This window comes from Pristiophorus japonicus, chromosome 10 (assembly GCF_044704955.1).
Source record: "Pristiophorus japonicus isolate sPriJap1 chromosome 10, sPriJap1.hap1, whole genome shotgun sequence".
Lineage (NCBI taxonomy): Eukaryota > Metazoa > Chordata > Chondrichthyes > Pristiophoridae > Pristiophorus > Pristiophorus japonicus.
Window position 1 is genome coordinate 186604069 of NC_091986.1, and position 20849 is coordinate 186624917.

The window sequence follows — 20849 nt, forward strand, 5'->3', positions numbered from 1 at the left end:
CAAGACCACCCCAACCTCTGTCGTCGAGCTACAGTACGCGGATGACGCCTGCATCTGTGCACATACGGAGGCTGAACTCCAGGACATAGTCAACGTATGTACTGAGGCGTACGAAAGCATAGGCCTTACGCTAAACATCCTTAAGACAAAGGTTCTCCACCAGCCTGTCCTCGCTGCACAGAACTGCCCCAGTCATCAAGATCCATGGCATGGCCCTGGACAACGTGGACCATTTCCCATACCTCGGGAGCCTCTTATCAACAAGAGCAGACATTGACGACGAGATTCAACACCGCCTCCAGTGTGCCAGTGCATCCTTTGGCCGATTGAGGAAAAGAGTGTTTGAAGACCAGGCCCTCAAATCTGCCACCAAGCTCATGGTCTACAGGGCTGTAATAATACCCACCCTCCTGTATGGCTCAGAGACATGGACCATGTACAGTAGACACCTCAAGTCACTGGACAAATAACACCAATGATGTCTCCGCAAGATCCTACAAATCCTCTGGGAGGACAGACGCACCAATGTTAGCGTCCTCGACCAGGCTAACATCCCCAGCATTGAAGCACTGACCACATTTGATCAGCTCCGCTGAGCAGGCCACATTGTTCGCATGCCAGACACGAGACTCCCATAGCAAGCGCTCCACTCGGAACTCCTTCACAGCAAACAAGCCAAAGGTGGGCACAGGAAACGTTACAAGGACATCCTCAAAGCCTCCCCGATAAAGTGCAACATTCCCACTGACACCTGGGAGTCCCTGACCAAAGACTAAGTGGGGGAAGTACATCCAGGAGGGCGCTGAGCACCTCGAGTCTCCTCGCCGAGAGCATGCAGAAATCAAGTGCAGGCAGCGGAAAGAGTGTGTGGCAAACCTGTCCCACCCACCCTTTCCCTTAATGACTATCTGTCCCACCGGCGACAGTGACTGTGGTTCTCGTATTGAATTATTCAGCCACCTAAGGACTCATTTTTAGAGTGGAAGAGTCGATTCCGAGGGACTGCCTATGATGATGATGATGATGATTACACTGTAACACAAAGTTAATTTGGCAGAAACACCCAACTCTCATGCTGACAACTGTTCAATTTTTCTCCTTGTTTCCTGAAGGTGGGTAACTATGCTGGGATATAGTTCCATGAGCAGTGCTCTGATACTTAGCTGAAATTGCTATTTTTACCGCATGAGCCGACCTAGTGAATGTTGTCAAGCTATTCAACTGAGAAGTAGTATCACTGACAAGCTATTCAACTGAGAGCATGCAGAAAGTAAGCGCAGGCAGCGGAAGGAGCATGCGGCAAACCAATCTTCCCACCCACCCTTTCCTTCAACCACTGTCTGTCCCACCTGTGACAGAGACTGTAAATCCTGTATTGGACTGTTCAGTCACCTAAGACCTCAATTTTAGACTGGAAACTTCCTTGATTTGGAGGGACTGCCTATGATGGTTGATGATTCAACTGGGAAGCCCCTCCCCTTTTATAGGGGGCACTGGAAAAATTTGATTTTAGCGCCCCAAAAAAAAAAAAACCAAAAAAAAAAAGGGGCCTTGAAAATGTCTGCTGTGTCACCCAGGTCGGGTGGCATGGTTTTAATGTTTTATGTTTTTGCAGGTTAACTCAAAAGAGTTTCAACTGGGAAGTGGAATCACAGCCCCACATTCAGCCTAATAGGAGACAGATGAGTCAAGAGCAAGAACCCAGCTGATTCCCCCAGCACCCTCTCCCCATCCTTGCCATGGGAAAACTGAAGCCAATTGTTATGCCATTCCAATTGAAATCAGCTCATCAGTGAGTCGGTCATAGGCGGTCCCTCGAAACGAGGATGAGTTCACAGGTGTTCCAATGAAGGACCCGAACTACATCCTCAAGGGTGGAAGGTGCCTGTGCGTGGATTTTTTTAATGTGTGGTGGTCGTTGCACACCAGCCACCACACGGGCTTGACAGAGCTAGGTCTTGGTCCAGTGGCAAGGATTACCCAAGACGACTGGAGACCAGCTCTGCTGCATGGACCTAGTGCGCACACATATCGCAGTGTGGGCTGGCCTGGTGCTGCCCCTGGGCCCCTGGCCCCGAACTCACGCCTCCCCTGGGCCCTGATCACATCCCTCCACATTCCCTCGCCGCTCCTGCTGCATCTGCCCATGCTCTAATCACCGACCTGTACCTTGATGATGTCCCTCTTCACTGCCGTCGCCCTCCTTCACCAGCTCGTGCTGCTCCCTGGAGTAGTATACACAGACCACTTTTTCCTTTCTGGTTTACTTTCTCCCAACTGGTGCATTTATGCACTGAGCCATTTTTCTTTTAAACATGCAATCCAAAATTGGTAGGAATTAAAGCATGCATCTTTGACATTGTAGAGAGGTGGAACACGGTTTCAATTTCCTCATCTAAAGTTTATAATCTGAGCTGCATCGCTACTGGGAGGTCCTGAGAGGAAGTTAAGCAATTCTTACTACGGGCCTGGGGGAGAAGGGAGGGAAATTTAGAAGAATCATCTCCGACAACTCCTGCACAGCTCTATTGTCTGATTGAGAGCATTATAAGCAGAGGTTTGAGAGCAGATCGTATGTCGGGTCATATTCAGGTTATACCTCCTCATTGACATCCCAACGTGAAACAGTCTTCTGTGGTCTAACTCTACCAGACCAACCTCACATAGTCCCACTCCTCGCTATACCTATGTCATCATAAAAATCGAGGCTTGCTTCCACTCTAAAAGTGAGTTCTCAGGTGACTGTACAGTCCAATATGGGAACTACAGTCTCTGTCACAGGTGGGACAGACAGTTGTTGGAGGAAAGGGTGGGTGGGGAGTCTGGTTTGCTGCACGCTCCTTCCGCTGCCTGCGCTTGTTTTCTGCATGCTCTCGGCGTTGAGATTCGAGGTGTTCAGCGCCCTCCCGGATGCTCTTCCTCCACTTAGGGTGGTCTTTGGCCAGGGACTCCCAGGTGTCGGTGGCGATGTTGCACTTTATCAAGGAGGCTTTGAGGGTGTCCTTGAAACGTTTCCTCTGCCCACCTGGGGCTTGCTTGCTGTGCAGGAGTTCCGAGTAGAAAGCTTGCTTTGGGAGTCTTGTGTCAGGCATGCGAACAATGTGGCCTGCCCAATGGAGCTGGTCGAGTGTGGTCAGTGCTTCGATGCTGGGGATGTTGGCCTGATCGAGGACGCTAATGTTGGTGCGTCAGTCCTCCCAGGGGATTTTCAGGATCTTGCGGTGACATCGTTGGTGGTATTTCTCCGATTTGAGGTGTCTGCTGTATATAGTCCACATCTCTGAGCCATACAGGAGGGTGGGTATCACTACAGCCCTGTAGATCATAAGCTTGGTGCCAGATTTGAGGGCCTGATCTTCGAACACTCTCTTCCTCAGGCGGTGAGGGCTGCACTGGCGCACTGGAGACAGTGTTGAACTTCGTCGTCGATGTCTGCCCTTCCTGATAATAGGCTCCCAAGGTATGGTATGTGGTCTACGTTGTCCAGGGCCGCGCCGTGGATTTTGATGACTGGGAGGCAGTGCTGTGTGGCAGGGTCAGGTTGGTGGAGGACCTTTGTCTTACGGATGTTTAGTGAAAGGCCCATGCGTTCGTACACCTCGGTGAAGATGTTAACAATGACTTGGAGTTCAGCCTCTGAATGTGCGCAGACACAAACGTTGCCGCATACTGTAGCTCGACGACAGAGGATGGGATGGTCTTGGATCTGGCCTGGAGGTGACGAAGGTTGAACAGGTTCCCACTGGTTCTATAGTTTAGTTTCACTCCAGCGGGGAGCTTGTTGAGTGTGAGGTGGAGCATTGCAGCGAGGAAGATCGAGAAGAGGGTTGGCGCGATGTATGTAGTCAGCACATCTCCAACAATAAAGGTGCAGCAGTTATAATGGGTGACTTTAATATGCACATAGATTAGGCTAGCCAAACTGGAAGCAATACGGTGGAGGAGGATTTCCTGGAGTGCATAAGGGATGGTTTTCCAGACCAATATGTCGAGGAACCAACTAGGGGGGAGGCCATCTTAGACTGGGTGTTGTGTAATGAGAGAGGATTAATTAGCAATCTCATTGTGCGAGGCCCCTTGGGGAAGAGTGACCATAATATGGTGGAATTCTGCATTAGGATGGAGAATGAAACAGTTCATTCAGAGACCATGGTCCAGAACTTAAAGAAGGGTAACTTTGAAGGTATGAGGCGTGAATTGGCTAGGATAGATTGGCGAATGATACTTAAGGGGTTGACTGTGGATGGGCAATGGCAGACATTTAGAGACCGCATGGATGAATTACAACAATCTGGCGTAAAAATAAAAAAGGGAAGGTGGCTCAACCGTGGCTATCTAGGGATATCAGGGATAGTATTAAAGCCAAGGAAGTGGCATACAAATTGGCCAGAAATAGCAGCGAACCCGGGGACTGGGAGAAATTTAGAACTCAGCAGAGGAGGACAAAGGGTTTGATTAGGGCAGGGAAAATGGAGTACAAGAAGAAGCTTGCAGGGAACATTAAGGCGGATTGCAAAAGTTTCTATAGGTATGTAAAGAGAAAAAGGTTAGTAAAGACAAACGTAGGTCCCCTGCAGTCAGAATCAGGGGAAGTTATAACGGGGAACAAAGAAATGGCAGACCAATTGAACAAGTACTTTGGTTCGGTATTCACTAAGCAGGACACAAACAACCTTCCGGATATAAAAGGGGTCAGAGGGTCTAGTAAGGAGGAGGAACTGAGGGAAATCTTTATTAGTCGGAAAATTGTGTTGGGGAAATTGATGGGATTGAAGGCCGATAAATCCCCAGGGCCTGATGGACTGCATCCCAGAGTACTTAAGGAGGTGGCCTTGGAAATAGCGGATGCATTAACAGTCATTTTCCAACATTCCATTGACTCTGGATCAGTTCCTATCGAGTGGAGGGTAGCCAATGTAACCCCACTTTTTAAAAAAAGGAGGGAGAGAAAACAGGGAATTATAGACCGGTCAGCCTGACCTCAGTAGTGGGTAAAATGATGGAATCAATTATTAAGGATGTCATAGCAGCGCATTTGGAAAATGGTGACATGATAGGTCCAAGTCAGCATGGATTTGTGAAAGGGAAATCATGCTTGACAAGTCTCTGGAATTTTTTGAGGATGTTTCCAGTAAAGTGGACAAAGGAGAACCAGTTGATGTGGTATATTTGGACTTTCAGAAGGCTTTCGACAAGGTCCCACACAAGAGATTAATGTGCAAAGTTAAAGCACATGGGATTGGGGGTAGTGTGCTGACGTGGATTGAGAACTGGTTGTCAGACAGGAAGCAAATGGGTACTTTTCAGAATGGCAGGCAGTGACTAGTGGGGTACCGCAAGGTTCTGTGCTGGGCCCCAGCTGTTTACACTGTACATTAATGATTTAGACGAGGGGATTAAATGCAGTATCTCCAAATTTGCGGATGACACTAAGTTGGGTGGCAGTGTGAGCTGCGAGGAGGATGCTATGAGGCTGCAGAGTGACTTGGATAGGTTAGGTGAGTGGGCACATGCATGGCAGATGAAGTATAATGTGGATAAATGTGAGGTTATCCACTTTGGTGGTAAAAACAGAGAGACAGACTATTATCTGAATGGTGACAGATTAGGAAAAGGGAAGATGCAACGAGACCTGGGTGTCATGGTACATCAGTCATTGAAGGTTGGCATGCAGGTACAGCAGGCGGTTAAGAAAGCAAATGGCATGTTGGCCTTCATAGCGAGGGGATTTGAGTACAGGGGCAGGGAGGTGTTGCTACAGTTGTACAGAGCCTTGGTGAGGCCACATCTGGAGTATTGTGTACAGTTTTGGTCTCCTAACTTGAGGAAGGACATTCTTGCTCTTGAGGGAGTGCAGCGAAGATTCACCAGACTGATTCCCGGTATGGTGGGACTGACCTATCAAGAAAGACTGGATCAACTGGGCTTGTATTCACTGGAGTTCAGAAGAATGAGAGTGGACCTCATAGAAACGTTTAAAATTCTGATGGATTTAGACAGGTTAGATGCAGGAAGAATGTTCCCAATGTTGGGGAAGTCCAGAACCAGGGGTCACAGTCTAAGCATAAGGGGTAAGCCATTTAGGACCGAGATGAGGAGAAACTTCTTCACCCAGAGAGTGGTGAACCTGTGGAATTCTCTACCACAGAAAGTTGTTGAGGCCAATTCACTAAATATATTCAAAAGGGAGTTAGATGAAGTCCTTACTACTAGGGGGATCAAGGGGTATGGCGAGAAAGCAGGAATGGGGTACTGAAGTTTCATGTTCAGCCATGAACTCATTGAATGGCGGTGCAGGCTAGAAGGGCTGAATGGCCTGCTCCTGCACCTATTTTCTATGTTTCTATGTTTCTATGTAATAGTTTCTCCTTCTGTACCAATAACAACAATTTTGATGTAGTAAAACACAATTTGACACCGAGTCACATAAGCAGATATAAGAACATAAGAAATAGGAGCAGCAGTAGGCCACCTGGCCTCTCGAGCTTCTCCGCGATTTAATAAGATTATGGCTGATCTAATTATGGACTCAGCTCCACTTCCCTGCCCGCTCCCCATAATCCTTTATATCCTTATCGCTCAAACATCTGTCTATCTCCGCCTTAAATATATTCAATGACCCAGCCTGCACAGCTCTCTGGGGCAGAGAATTCCACAAATTTACAATGCTCTGAGAGAAGAAATTCCTCCTCATCTCAGTTTTAAATGGGTGGCCTTTTATTCTGAGACTACGCCCCCTAGTTTTAGTTTCACCTATGAGCGACAATATCTTCTCTGCATCTACCTTCTCGAGTCCCCTCATTATCTTATATGTTTCGATAAGATCACCTCTCATTCTTCTGAACTCCAATGAGTATAGGCCCAACCTACCCAATCTATCTTCATGAAAAAAAAATCACTTTTTAATTATAGATGTAGAAAAATATTTTTCTGAAATAGAAATTCCTTCCATTGATTTACAGGCGGTTTGGGGCTTCCCCCACATGCATCAAAGAAATGTTTGAAGGCGTGCCCTCCTTGGATGTTCCCGCCAAGTTCTTGGCATTAGCAGAGGATTCGGTCACTTTCCAGCATTTTGACTCCAAGAATATGTGCCATAGTGGAGATTCAAGAAGAGAGGCAAAGAAATGTTACAGGGAAGTTTTTTAATGAGTGACTATTGCAGCTTGTTCTTGAATATGGTGGGGTTTCCCCATTAACTATACAACTTGTAATTGCAAAACTTTGTATAAAGCTGTTCCACATTGCTAGAGAAAACTTGCTTGGAAATGTTTCTCCGTAAACTGGTAAAAACATTAAATACTTGGTCAAAGAGGTAGGTTTTAAGGAGCGACTTAAAGAAGGATAGAGAGGCGGAGAGGTTTAGGAAGGAAATTCCAGAGCTTAGGGCCTTGGCAACTGAAGCCGCCAATGGTGGACCGATTAAAATCAGGGATGCTCAAGAGGCCAGAATTAGAGGAGCACAGATATCTCGGAAGGTTGTAGGGCTGTAAGAGTTTACAGAGCTAGGGAGGGGAGAGGTCATGGAGGGATTTGAAAACAAGTTTGAGAATTTTAAAATCATGGCGTTTCTAACTGGGAGCCAATGTAGGTCAACGAGCAGAGGGGTGATGGGTGAGCAGTGCGAGTTCGGACAGGGACAGCAGAGTTTCGGATGACCTCAAGTTTACGGAGGATAGAAAGTGGGAGAGCAGCCAGGAGTGTGTTGCAATAGTCAAGTTAAGTTCTTGTACAATCATCTTCAGAGTACCCCCAAATTGCATATCGGCAACCTCCTTTTTGTTGCTTACTTTCTGCGCCAATATTTTGTCAGTTTCCACAAGTATGTTGTTAGTTTGTGTAGACAAAACCAATCTTATTTATCTCCTGCTAAAAGCTCTGTATACCCTTGCTTCTGACTCCACCTTCTTTGCTGGCTGTTCACTCAGGCAGAACTAGATGGTGCGCAGCCCTGGTGTCTAATTTCAACCTGAGTTGAGCTTTAAACCCCATATTCTAATCTAATCTATCACCAAGTTCACTTACTTCCATTTCTGCAACACAGCCCACCTTTGTCCATGACTTATCCCCGCCACTGAAATGCTCATCCTATGTTGCCTTGACACCCAACTTCTCCAATGCCTTTTTTATCATCCTTCTGAGCACCACCCTACAGAAACTGCAACTCTATCCTATCTTGCAGTGGATTCCAATCACACATCACCCCTCTCCCATCTTCTCCAACCTTCATTGGAGCCCAGCAGTATATTGAACACAAAATCCTCTGGAATAATGATGTCAATATGAGTTGCTTATTGTGCTTCGTTAGTACTAGTTTGATATTTGTTATCCTGTATGGCAATCCTGCTGTGGACAGATTTGCCCTTGAGGTGTAATTTTCTGGCGTTGTACATGCGTTTCAACATTGTATAATGGAAATTTGGGAGTTCATTGCATTCAATTTTCCAAGTCTCCATTCTGGAAAATCATGCGCTGCACATGCTCGAATTTCCAATGTCACACCCCCGTTGAGCAAACTCCCCCACTGTGAGCACTAAATCAGAAATGTAGCCCTTCTGTTTTGTGGTAAGCTGCACGGTTCTGCTTGATTGGGCTCATTCTTCAATTCACTGCACTTTGTCACCATTTTTTTTTCCAAACTTTGTAAAATAAACTTGTGAATAATCGTATTTGAGAATGTTTGTGAAGGTCTTCATTTTATCATGCCATGTTGAATTATCTTTCCTGTGGCATTCATTCATAAAATACCATGTTTACAGATAATAGGTAATTTAATACGGCTCTGCTACCAGTGCAGAGCCTTGCTCGATGTCAATGTGAGGTCAGAGACAGCACTGTAGGCTCGGATTTCTGACCCGCATGTGCCACGAACAAGGCTGTACATCGGCAGCAAAGCCTCGTAAAATGACCCCTCTATTGGCCAATTTGTCTATTTTTAACAATATTTATATAATTGTAATTTTAATTGAACAACAGAGGAACCTTCGAAACCACAATTTACATTTATATGGTGTTTTTCCTGCAAAAGGAATGTCTCAGAGCTTATTACAAAGGGGAAAGATGAACAGACATCGAGAAATGTTGCAACTGTGAGGGAACCAAAGGTACAGTTCAAGAGATTTAAGAAGCTTTTGAAGGCACTGTGATATTTAGATAGACTTGGATCTTGAGATGTTTTTTTCAAATGATCCTGACATAGTAACCCACCATGAGAAAAGATTTCATTCAAAGAAACAGTAAATACAGAGCAGCTCTCAGTGAGGATACATTTTATTTTAAACGCTCAAAAAATTGCAATAAGACACCTGTGAAATGATTGTTTCCTCTTGCACCTAAAAATCTGGTCATCATTTTAAGGGCGCCTCTGAGCAAGCGCAATCGTAGAAACTCATATATGAAGCTTTGCAACTTGGGGGGCACAGCCCGTTTTATGGATGGAGATGCGTTCAGTGGGGAGGGATTGATAGACGGCCATAAGAGTTCGAGGAGATTTAGGTGTATTGCAGTCGCGCCCGTAACTCATTATGCCCAAACTTCTGCAAACTTTTAAGCCACGTAATTGGTTTGCGTCCAAGCCAGTGTGTCTCTAGGCGCAAATACAGAGGAAATTTGAGGCCTTTATTTTAAATGGTGGAACGAAGAAAGAAAGACTTAATAGCGTCTTTCACAACCACCAGACGTCTCAAGGCACTTTACAACCGATGAAGTACTTTTGGAGTGTAGTCACTGTTGTAATTTGGGAAACGCGGTAGCCAATCTGTGCACAGCAAACTAAAACAAACAAAAATGTGATAATGACCAGATAATCTGTTTTTGTTATGTTGATTGAGGGATAAATTCCCTGCTCTTCTTCGAAACAATGTCTGGAGAATTTTTACTTCCACCTGAGGGGCGGACGGGGCCTCGGTTTAACGTCTCATCCAGTGTCAGCTGAGATTTATGTGCTCAAGTTCCTGGAGTGGGACTTGAACTCACAACCTTCTGACTCAGAGGCAAGTGTGCTACATACTGAGCCACAGCTGACACTAGAAAAGAAGAATGTCATAGAAGCGAGTTAAGCAATTGTCTGTTAACAGTAATAGTGAAGCTTAAATGGTTTTGAAAACCTTTCATTGCTCTGAACTTTATTAATGGTGTGGCGTTGTCTCAATCTACAGTTTAATCCATCATAGTGGGTAATCTTCAAAAAAGCTTTGTCATCAGGTGCAAGTGTGGACGATACTGAATTATTTATACTGAAAATTTAGAGCTGCGTGTTTTCTTTGTGAGCATTCTGTTGAATAAATCACCTACTCCCCTTACTTCAAAAAAATTACGATTCAGCTGACTAAATTAGAAAACAATGTGACAACAGATGCTACGGGGAAAGCATTTTCTTCCCAGCAGCTCCATGGATGTAAGATCAATGACTGTCTCATAATTGGAACCAAATGTGTTATGTTTGTGGGTTAAACCATTGTGCAAAAGGAAAATGCCACATTTGAACCTTAAGGAACATTCTCTGAAAAATATCTCTCCTCTCAACCCCACTCTCCCCCTGGGACATCAATAAAATTCAGCAAGAAACAGCTTGGCTAACTCCTTTAGATAAATATTAGTAGTGGGATTGAAGGTAGTGGGGGGATGTATATACAAAGATTGTTAAATAATCTTAACTGTTTAACAAGATCCTCCCATTCGTTTCAATGTAGATTGTTTGGTTGTATAAATGAACTTCCTCACTGTGCATTGCTGACAAAATTCATTCATTTGGATGTTTCAGACAAGATCTACCATCGAATGTGTTACAGGAATTTTTGTTAAATATTTTTTTGCAATGCTCACCACTTCACATTATATCGTCGACATTCGTATTTTTCATATCACGTGGAAATGTCATTGTAATTAATAAAGACTGCACTTTGGAAAAAAAAATTCACAGTAACATAAGAACATAAGAACATAAGAATTAGGAACAGGAGTAGGCCATCTAGCCCCTCGAGCCTGCTCCGCCATTCAACAAGATCATGGCTGATCTGGCCGTGGACTCAGCTACACTTACCCGCCCGCTCCTCATAACCCTTAATTCCCTTATTAGATAAAAATCTATCTATCTGTGACTTGAATACATTCAATGAGCTAGCCTCAACTGCTTCCTTGGGCAGAGAATTCCACAGATTCACAACCCTCTGGGAGAAGAAATTCCTTCCCGACTCGGTTTTAAATTGGCTCCACCCCGTATTTTGAGGCTGTGCCCCCTAGTTCTAGTATCCCCGAACAGTGGAAACAACCTCTCTGCCTCTATCTTGTCTATCCCTTTCATTGTTTTAAATGTTTCTATAAGATCACCCCTCATCCTTCTGAACTCCAACGAGTAAAGACCCAGTCTACTCAATCTATCATCATAAGTTAACCCCCTCATCTCCGGAATCAGCCTAGTGAATCGTCTCTGTACCCCCTCCAAAGCCAGTATATCCTTCCTTAAGTAAGGCGACCAAAACTGCACACAGTACTCCAGGTGCGGCCTCACCAATACCCTATACAGTTGCAGAAGGACCTCCCTGCTTTTGTACTCCATCCCTCTCGCAATGAAGGCCAACATTCCATTCGCCTTCCTGATTACCTGCTGCACCTGCAAACTAACTTTTTGGGATTCATGCACAAGGACCCCCAGGTCCCTCTGCACCGCAGCATGTTGTAATTTCTCCCCATTCAAATAATATTCCCTTTTTTTGTTTTTTTCCCCAAAGTGGATGACCTCACACTTTCCAACATTGTATTCCATCTGCCAAACCTTAGCCCATTCGCTTAACCTATCTAAATCTCTTTGCAGCCTCTTTGTGTCCTCTACACAACCTGCTTTCCCACTAATCTTTGTGCCATCTGCAAATTTTGTTACACTACACTCTGTCCACTCTTACAGGTCATCTATGTATATTGTAAACAGTTGTGGTCCCGGCACCGATCCCTGTGGTACACCACTAACCATCGATTTCCAACACGAAAAGGACCCATTTATCCCGACTCTCTGCTTTCTGTTAGCCAGCCAATTCTCTATCCATGCTGATACATTTCCACTGACCCCGCGTACCTTTATCTTCTGCAGTAACCTTTTGTGTGGCACCTTATCGAATGCCTTTTGGAAATCTAAATACACCACATCCATCGGTACACCTTTATCCACCATGCTCGTTATATCCTCAAAGAATTCCAGTAAATTAGTTAAGCATGATTAACCCTTCATGAATCCATGCTGCGTCTGCTTAATTGCACGATTCCTATCTAGATGTCCCGCTATTTCTTCCTTAATGATAGTTTCAAGCATTTTCCCCACTACAGATGTTAAACTAACCGGCCTATAGTTACCTGCCTTTTGTCTGCCCCCTTTTTTAAACAGAGGCGTTACATTAGCTGCTTTCCAATCCGATGGTACCTCCCCAGAGTCCAGAGAATTTTGGTAGATTATAACGAATGCATCTGCTATAACTTCCGCCATCTCTTTTAATACCCTGGGATGCATTTCATCAGGACCAGGGGACTTGTCGACCTTGAGTCCCATTAGCCTGTCCAGCACTACCCCCCTAGTGATAGTGATTGTCTCCAGGTCCTCCCTTTCCACATTCCTGTGACCAGCAATTTCTGGCATGGTTTCTGTGTCTTCCACTGTGAAGACCGAAGCAAAATAATTGTTTAATGTCTCAGCCATTTTCACATTTCCCATTATTAAATTCTCCTTCTCATCTTCTAAGGGACCAACATTTACTTTAGTCACTCTTTTCTGTTTTATATATCTGTAAAAGCTTTTACTATCCGTTTTTATGTTTTGCGCAAGTTTACCTTCGTAATCTATTTTTCCTTTCTTTATTGCTTTCTTAGTCATTCTTTGCTGTCGTTTAAAATTTTCCCAATCTTCTAGTTTCCCACTAACCTTGGCCACCTTATACGCATTGATTTTTAATTTGATACTCTCCTTAATTTCGCTGGTTATCCACGGCTGGTTATCCCTTCTCTTACCGCCCTTCTTTTTCATTGGAATATATTTTTGTTGAGCACTATGAAAGAGCTCCTTAAAAGTCCTCCACTGTTCCTCAATTTTGCCACCGTTTAGTCTGTGTTTCCAGTCTACTTTAGCCAACTCTGCCCTCATCCCACTGTAGTCCCCTTTGTTTAAGCATAGTATGCTCGTTTGAGATACTACTTCCTCACCCTCAATCTGTATTACAAATTCAACCATACTGTGATCACTCATTCCGATAGGATCTTTTACCAGGAGATCATTTATTATTCCTGTCTCATTACACAGGACCAGATCTAAGATAGCTTGCTCCCTTGTAGGTTCTGTAACATACTGTTCTAAGAAACAATCCCGTATGCATTCTATGAATTCCTCCTCCAGGCTACCCCGTGCAATTTGATTTAACCAATCGATATGTAGGTTAAATTCCCCTATGATTACTGCCGTTCCTTTTTCACATGCCTCAATTATTTCCTTGATTATTGCCTGCCCCACCATGAAGTTATTATTTGGGGGTCTATAAACTACGCCCACCAGTGACTTTTTCCCCTTACTATCTCTAATTTCCACCCACAATGATTCAACATTTTGTTCATTAGAGCCAATATCGTCTCTCACAACTGCCCTGATATCATCCTTTATTAACAGAGCTACCCCACCTCCTTTCCCTTCTTGTCTATCTTTCCAAATTGTCAGATACCCCTGTATGTTTAATTCCCAGTCTTAGCTACCCTGCAACCACGTTTCTGTAATGGACACCAAATCATACCCATTTGTAATGATTTGTGCCGTCAACTCATTTACTTTATTTCGAATGCTGCGTGCATTTAGGTAGAGTGTTTTAATACTAGTTTTTAATCCATGATTTTTAGTTTTGACCCCTCCTGCAGCCCTTTTATATTCAGTGGCCCTTTTTGTTTTTTGCCTTGGGTTTCTCTGCCCTCCACTTTTACTCATCTCCTTTCTGTCTTTTGCTTTTGTCTCCTTTTTGTTTCCCTCTGTCTCCCTGCATTGGTTCCCATCTCCCTGCCACATTAGTTTAACTCATCCCCAACAGCACTAGCAAACACTAGTAACATCAATGGAACCACACACAAGCCCACACAGCATTAAAATTTCAATTCACATCTAACTTCCATCAGTTTAATTTTTATTATTTATCTCACCTGTAGTATAAGCAGAATATATGATCAAGAGTGATGGGTTAAGATATATATCTCAGATATGCTGGCTGTCACTCTTGCAGGTGATTCACAATAAGAATTTACATTTATATACTGCTCTTTGTGTGGACAAATGCCTCAAAGTGCACTGAAAGGGAAGAGGTAGGCACTGAGCGAGACGTAAAGGAATTTAGAGAGGAGACCAAAAGCACAGTTGCAAGTATAGACCTTCTTGGCAAAAGGTAACAAAACAAGTTGGTTTTGGAAGAGAATGGGTAGGGTCATAGAGCCCAAATTTCCCCATGAGTTGCACCGTTTTTTTGGGTGTAACTTGATTTTTCTGGTGTATCTTTTTAGTTTCAAATATGGCCATTTAATTTGCGCCAGTGTAAGTGAGTTAGTTAGGTTTTTGGTTAGATCAGTTTATTTTTCAAAAGGGGGCGTTCCCAGCCACTTACACCATTTATACCAATTTGGCTAGAAAATTGTTATACTAAACTAACTTAGGGCAGCGTATGTGTCCACTTTTGTCCGCACAGACAGACCTTACTTACAGTTAAGGAATCGGCGCAAGTAACAACATTTCAATCACCACCAAGCACCAAACAATGCACAAAAAGTAATAACAATTCAATAAAAAATAAAGAAGTGATGTAAACAATTAAATTAACAAATAAAAGTACTGCATCAAATCCTACCTTAAACTGAAGGCTGGCCATGTGGGAGTCCGTTCGGCCAGGGCAAGGTGTGGGACACCGGCAAGCCCTTCGGCCAGGGCAAGAATCGGGAGAACACGGCAGGCTGTGGAGGGGTGGGGGAGGGAGAGAAATGGTGAAAGAACACGGCAGGCTGTGGGAGGGGGGGAGGAGGGAGAAGGCAGAACTCTGCAGGCTGTGGGGGTGGGGGCGGTGGCTGGTGGTGTGTGTGGGAGTGAGGGAGGGAGGAAGAAGGCAGAACCTTGCAGGCTGTGGCGGGGGGGGGGTGGGGCGGTGCGTGTGCTGACGAGGAGGGTAAAGAAGTCACATGACTGAAGGGAGAAGAGGGAAAGAATAAAAGATCTTTGGTTTTCTTACCTTGTTTGGGGAGTGAGAAGAGCTGGGCTGTGCTGCCATTTTGCATCTTCTGTAACCTTTGAAAGTTTTAATTTTACTTTAAGGATGGGTGCATCAATCTCAATGCCGTGGATTATTCAATGGTTATGCGTCACTGTGCTATGTAGGAGAGAATTGATTAGAGCTCATTGCATCAGGAACATCAGAGCCCGTAGGCTGCTGGGCAGGAGGCGTTACACACCTCGGAGATTTCGAGTCAGGCGTTCCTACCTGGACCTGAATGAGGCAAATTGCGTCAGAAGGCTGCGTTTCCACAGAGAATTTGTCCATGAGATCTGTGAGTTGGTTAGACTATAGTTGCAGGCAAGAAGCAGCAGGTGGACTGCCTTGTCTGTTGAAGTGAAGGTTACAGCTGCACTTTCCTTCTATGCCTCGGGATCGTTTCAAGGTATAACTGGAGATGTGTGCACCATCTCTCAAGGTGCAATACAGGCTTCCATTCGCCAGGTCACGGCTGCACTGTATGCGTGGAGGAATGACTTCATCAAGTTCCCAATGACCGCACAAGCAATGCGTGACAGGGCTGTGGGCTTGTGCAGGATTTCTGGCTTCCCAAAGGTACAGGGCTGCATTGATTGTACCCACATCGCCTTGCGAGCACCTGTGGGGGATGCCGAGCAGTTCAGGAATAGAAAAAGCCTTCTACTCCATTAATGTGCAGCTCGTGTGTGATGACAAGTATTGCATCATGTCAGTCAATGCAAGATACCCTGGTAGCACCCATGATGCATTCATCCTACGTGACAGCGTTATATCTGACATGTTTGAGCAGCAGCCAAAAGGGCAGAGCTGGCTACTGGGAGACAAAGGGTACGGCCTGGCCACCTGGCTCATGACGCCCCTATGTGTAACCTGGACGGAAGCTGACCATCAATATAACATGCCGCACATTAAGACATGCAGCATCATAGAGAGGACCATTGGCATCTTGAAACAGTGAATCCGATGCCTGGACCATTCCAGAGGCAACTTGCAATATTCCCCTGAGATGGTCGGTCACTTCACTGTTGTGCTGCATGCTGCATAACTTAGCCATTATGAGGCAGCAGCAGCTGATAGTGGAAGAAGAAGACCCACCTGCGGTGAGAGTGTCTGATGATAATGATATGGAAGATACAGGTGACGAGCAGGAGGAGGAGGAGCTGGAGGAAGATGATGATGAGGATCAGGAGACCATGCAAGTGCCTGAGGCCAGAGCACGACGTCGGAGGAGGGCGGACCATCGTGCTCCTTTAAGGATTGCTCGAGCCTTGCACCATCAGCTCATCCGTGATCGCTTTACTGATGTCTGAGGACTCAGCGACAACTGTTCTGCTTTGACATGTTTATTTTTTGCAGCTGTTTCTAAATGTTGTGTTGTGTTAATGGAACATGATTCAGTTTCAATGTAAAAAATATTTTATTCAAAATTTTAGAATATACATCACTTTAGTGTAATAAAATAATTTTTTTATCAAACTGTCCTTTAATATGACTCTTTAAGATCACTTAAAAACTTTAAGATCACTTATAAACTTGTAAAGTTACAAAAGTTACAAAACAATTTCAATGTGAAAAATCTTACACTCTAAAATCACTTAAACTTCAAGATCACTTTTTAGATGTGAAATTAAATAACTTACAAAATGTGAGAACATTTACACTCTAAGATCACTTATAACCCTCAGGTCACTTATAAGTTGTAAAGTTACAAAACTTACAAACAGTTTCCATTAGAAAAAACCAACACTGCAAGATCACTTAAAAACTTTAAGGTCACTTATAATCTTGTAAAGTTACATCACTTACAAAACAATTTACATTTGAAAACAGTGACAAGAGTAAAATCAACAACAACAACAAAAACAACAGCAGCAAAGAAAGGCTGCACCCATCTTAGATCCACATCTCGGTGAATATGCACTGCTTCATGGGGGGTGGTGCTGGTGGTAGAGGCGGGGGGCGGGGGTGAGGGGGTTATGGCTTGGGTCTCTACAGAGACTAGTGCGGGGATTGCCGTGGGAGTGGCAGTAGATTGGCCTGGCTGTGTTCCCTTATTGCAGCAGCTAGCTCCCTGATGGTCTGTGCCGTCATTCCCACTGCCTCTGAAATGTCCTCCCTCTTGTCCCATGACAGTATTGCTATTTCTGCTGTTAGTGTTGTTTCCTCGTCACTCACCCCACTGACGGTGTTCACGAATGATCGGGTAAGCTCATTGGTCTCTAATATGTCCTTACTATACAGTATAAATGCACACGAGGCCCATACTTGAGAGGAGATCACTCTGTGACCTGTTACCTTTATTACCAAGACCTCAAGAGACAGACGGTGGGTGGAGCTTCCCCTTTTATACCGGAAAGTCCAGGTTAGGAGTGTCTCCCACAAGTTTGCCCCCTGTGGTCAGTGTTCTCAAGGTGTACAATTTAGGTCAGCTTATACATGGGTTACAATGAGAGTTGAATACATGACATCACCTCCCCCCCAAAGTCTTATTGGGATCACAGGTTAAGTCTCTCTGGTGGTTTACGCTCCCTTGTAGAGCGCCTGAGTTGGGGCACCGGTTGTTGGGTGCTGGCCTGAGTGTCTGCTGTTTGCGGTGCCTCAGGCCTGTCCGGACTGCCCATAGTGACTGGGCTCTCCTCCCTTTGGTTCCGGTGTTCGGTCACCTGTGGAGGAGTAAACTCTACATCGTGTTCTTCTGCTTCTTCTATGGGGTAGCTGAATCTCCTTTTAGTTTGATCCATGTGTTTGCGGCAGATTTGTCCATTGGTAAGTTTAAATACCAAACCCTATTCCTCTCTTTGGCAATCACAGTGCTTGCAAGCCATTTGGGCCCTGCAGTGTAATTAAGGACAAAAACAGGGTCATTGACATCAATATATCGCGCCCTCGCATTCCTGTCATGGTCGTCACATTGTGACTGACTCCTGCTCTCAACAATTTCTTTCATAGTAGGGTGTATAAGTGATAACCTGGTTTTGAGTGTTCTTTTCATTAGCAGCTCTGCGGGTGGAACCGCTGTGAGCGAGTGTGGTTGGGATCTATTGGCCAACAGGAGGCGTGATAAGCGGCTTTGTAGGAAACCCCCTTGGATTCTGAGCATCTCCTGTTTGACTATCTGCACTGCTCGTTCCGCCTGGCCGTTTGAGGCCGGCTTGAACGGTGCCGTTCTGACATGGTTGATTCCATTGCCTGCCATGAAGTCCTGGAATTCAGTGCTTGTGAAGCACGGGCTATTGTCGCTGACCAACGCATCCGGTAGACCATGGGCGGCGAACATTGCCCGTAGACTTTCTACTGTGGCAGAGGATGTGCTTGAATTTAAAATGGCACACTCAATCCATTTGGATAGGCGTCTACTACAACCAAAAACATTTTTCCCATGAAAGGACCTGCGTAGTCCACATGGATGCATGACCAAGGCGTGGCAGGCCAGGACTAGGGGCTAAGGGGGGCTTCCCTGGGTGCGTTGCCCAGCCGAGCACACGTCTTGCACCTGCGAACAAAGTTCCAGGTCTGCATCTATCCCTGGCCACCAAACGTGTGACCTGGCAATTGCCTTCACCATGACAATGTCTGGGTGCTCATTGTGAAGTTCTCTGATAAACACCTCTCTACCCTTCTGGGGCATGACTACGCGGTTTCTCCACAGTAGGCAATCGGCCTGAATCAAGAGTTCATCCTTGCGCCTATGAAATGGTTTAAATTCCTCAGGACATGCCCCGTACGTGGCTGCCCAGTCCCCATTCAGGACACATTTCTTGACTAGAGACAATAGCGGGTCTCTATTTGTCTAGACTTTAATCTGACGGGCTGTCACAGGTGAGCCTTCGCTTTCGAAAGCTTCAACAGCCATGGCCATCTCAGCATCCTGCTCAGCTGCCCCCTCAGTGGTGGCTAGTGGTAGCCTGCTGAGTGCATCGGCACAGTTTTCAGTGCCCGGTCTGTGCCGAATTGTGTAGTCATAGGCGGCTAATGTAAGTGCCCACCTCTGTATGCGGGCCGATGCATTCGCATTTAGAAACATAGAAACATAGAAAATAGGTGCAGGAGTAGGCCATTCGGCCCTTCTAGCCTGCACCGCCATTCAATGAGTTCATGGCTGAACATTCAACTTCAGTACCCCATTCCTGCTTTCTCGCCAAACCCCTTGATCCCCCTAGTAGTAAGGACCTCATCTAACTCCTTTTTGAATATATTTAGTGAATTGGCCTCAACAACTTTCTGTGGTAGAGAATTCCACAGGTTCACCACTCTCTGGGTGAAGAAGTTCCTCCACGTCTCGGTCCTAAATGGCTTACCCCTTATCCTTAGACTGTGACCTCTGGTTCTGGACTTCCCCAACATTGGGAACATTCTTCCTGCATCTAACCTGTCTAACCCCGTCAGAATTTTAAATGTTTCTATGAGGTCCCCTCTCATTTTTCTGAACTCCAGTGAATACAAGCCCAGTTGATCCAGTCTTTCTTGATAGGTCAGTCCCGCCATCCCGGGAATCAGTCTGGTGAACCTTCGCTGCACTCCCTCAATAGCAAGAATGTCCTTCCTCAGGTTAGGAGACCAAAACTGTACACAATACTCCAGGTGTGACCTCACCAATGCCCTGTACAACTGTAGCAACACCTCCCTGCCCCTGTACTCAAATCCCCTTGCTATGAAGGCCAACATGCCATTTGCTTTCTTAACCGCCTGCTGCACCTGCATGCCAACCTTCAATGACTGATGTACCATGACACCCAGGTCTCTTTGCATCTCCCCTTTTCCTAATCTGTCACCATTCAGATAATAGTCTGTCTCTTTTTTTTTACCACCAAAGTGGATAACCTCACATTTATCCACATTATACTTCATCTGCCATGCATTTGCCCACTCACCTAACCTATCCAAGTCGCTCTGCAGCCTCACAGCATCCTCCTTGCAGCTCACACTGCCACCCAACTTAGTGTCATCCGCAAATTTGGAGATACTACATTTAATCCCCTCATCTAAATCATTAATGTACAGTGTAAACAGCTGGAGCCCCAGCACAGAATCTTGCGGTACCCCACTAGTCACTGCCTGCCATTCTGAAAAGTACCCATTTACTCCTACTCTTTGCTTCCTGTCTGACAACCAGTTCTCAATCCATGTCAGTACACTACCCCCAATCCCATGTGCTCTAACTTTGCACATCAATCTCTTGTGTGGGACCTTGTCGAACGCCTTCAAATATACCACATCAACTGGTTCTCCCTTGTCCACTCTACTGGAAACATCCTCAAAAAATTCCAGAAGATTTGTCAAGCATGATTTCCCTTTCACAAATCCATGCTGACTTGGACCTATCATATCACCTCTTTCCAAATGCACTGCTATGACATCCTTAATAATTGATTCCATCATTTTACCCACTACCGATGTCAGGCTGACCGGTCTATAATTCCCTGTTTTCTCTCTCCCTCCTTTTTTAAAAAGTGGGGTTACATTGGCTACCCTGCACTTGATAGGAACTGATCCAGATTCTATGGAATGTTGGAAAATGACTGTCAACGCATCCACTATTTCCAAGGCCACCTCCTTAAGTACTCTGGGATGCAGTCCATCAGGCCCTGGGGATTTATC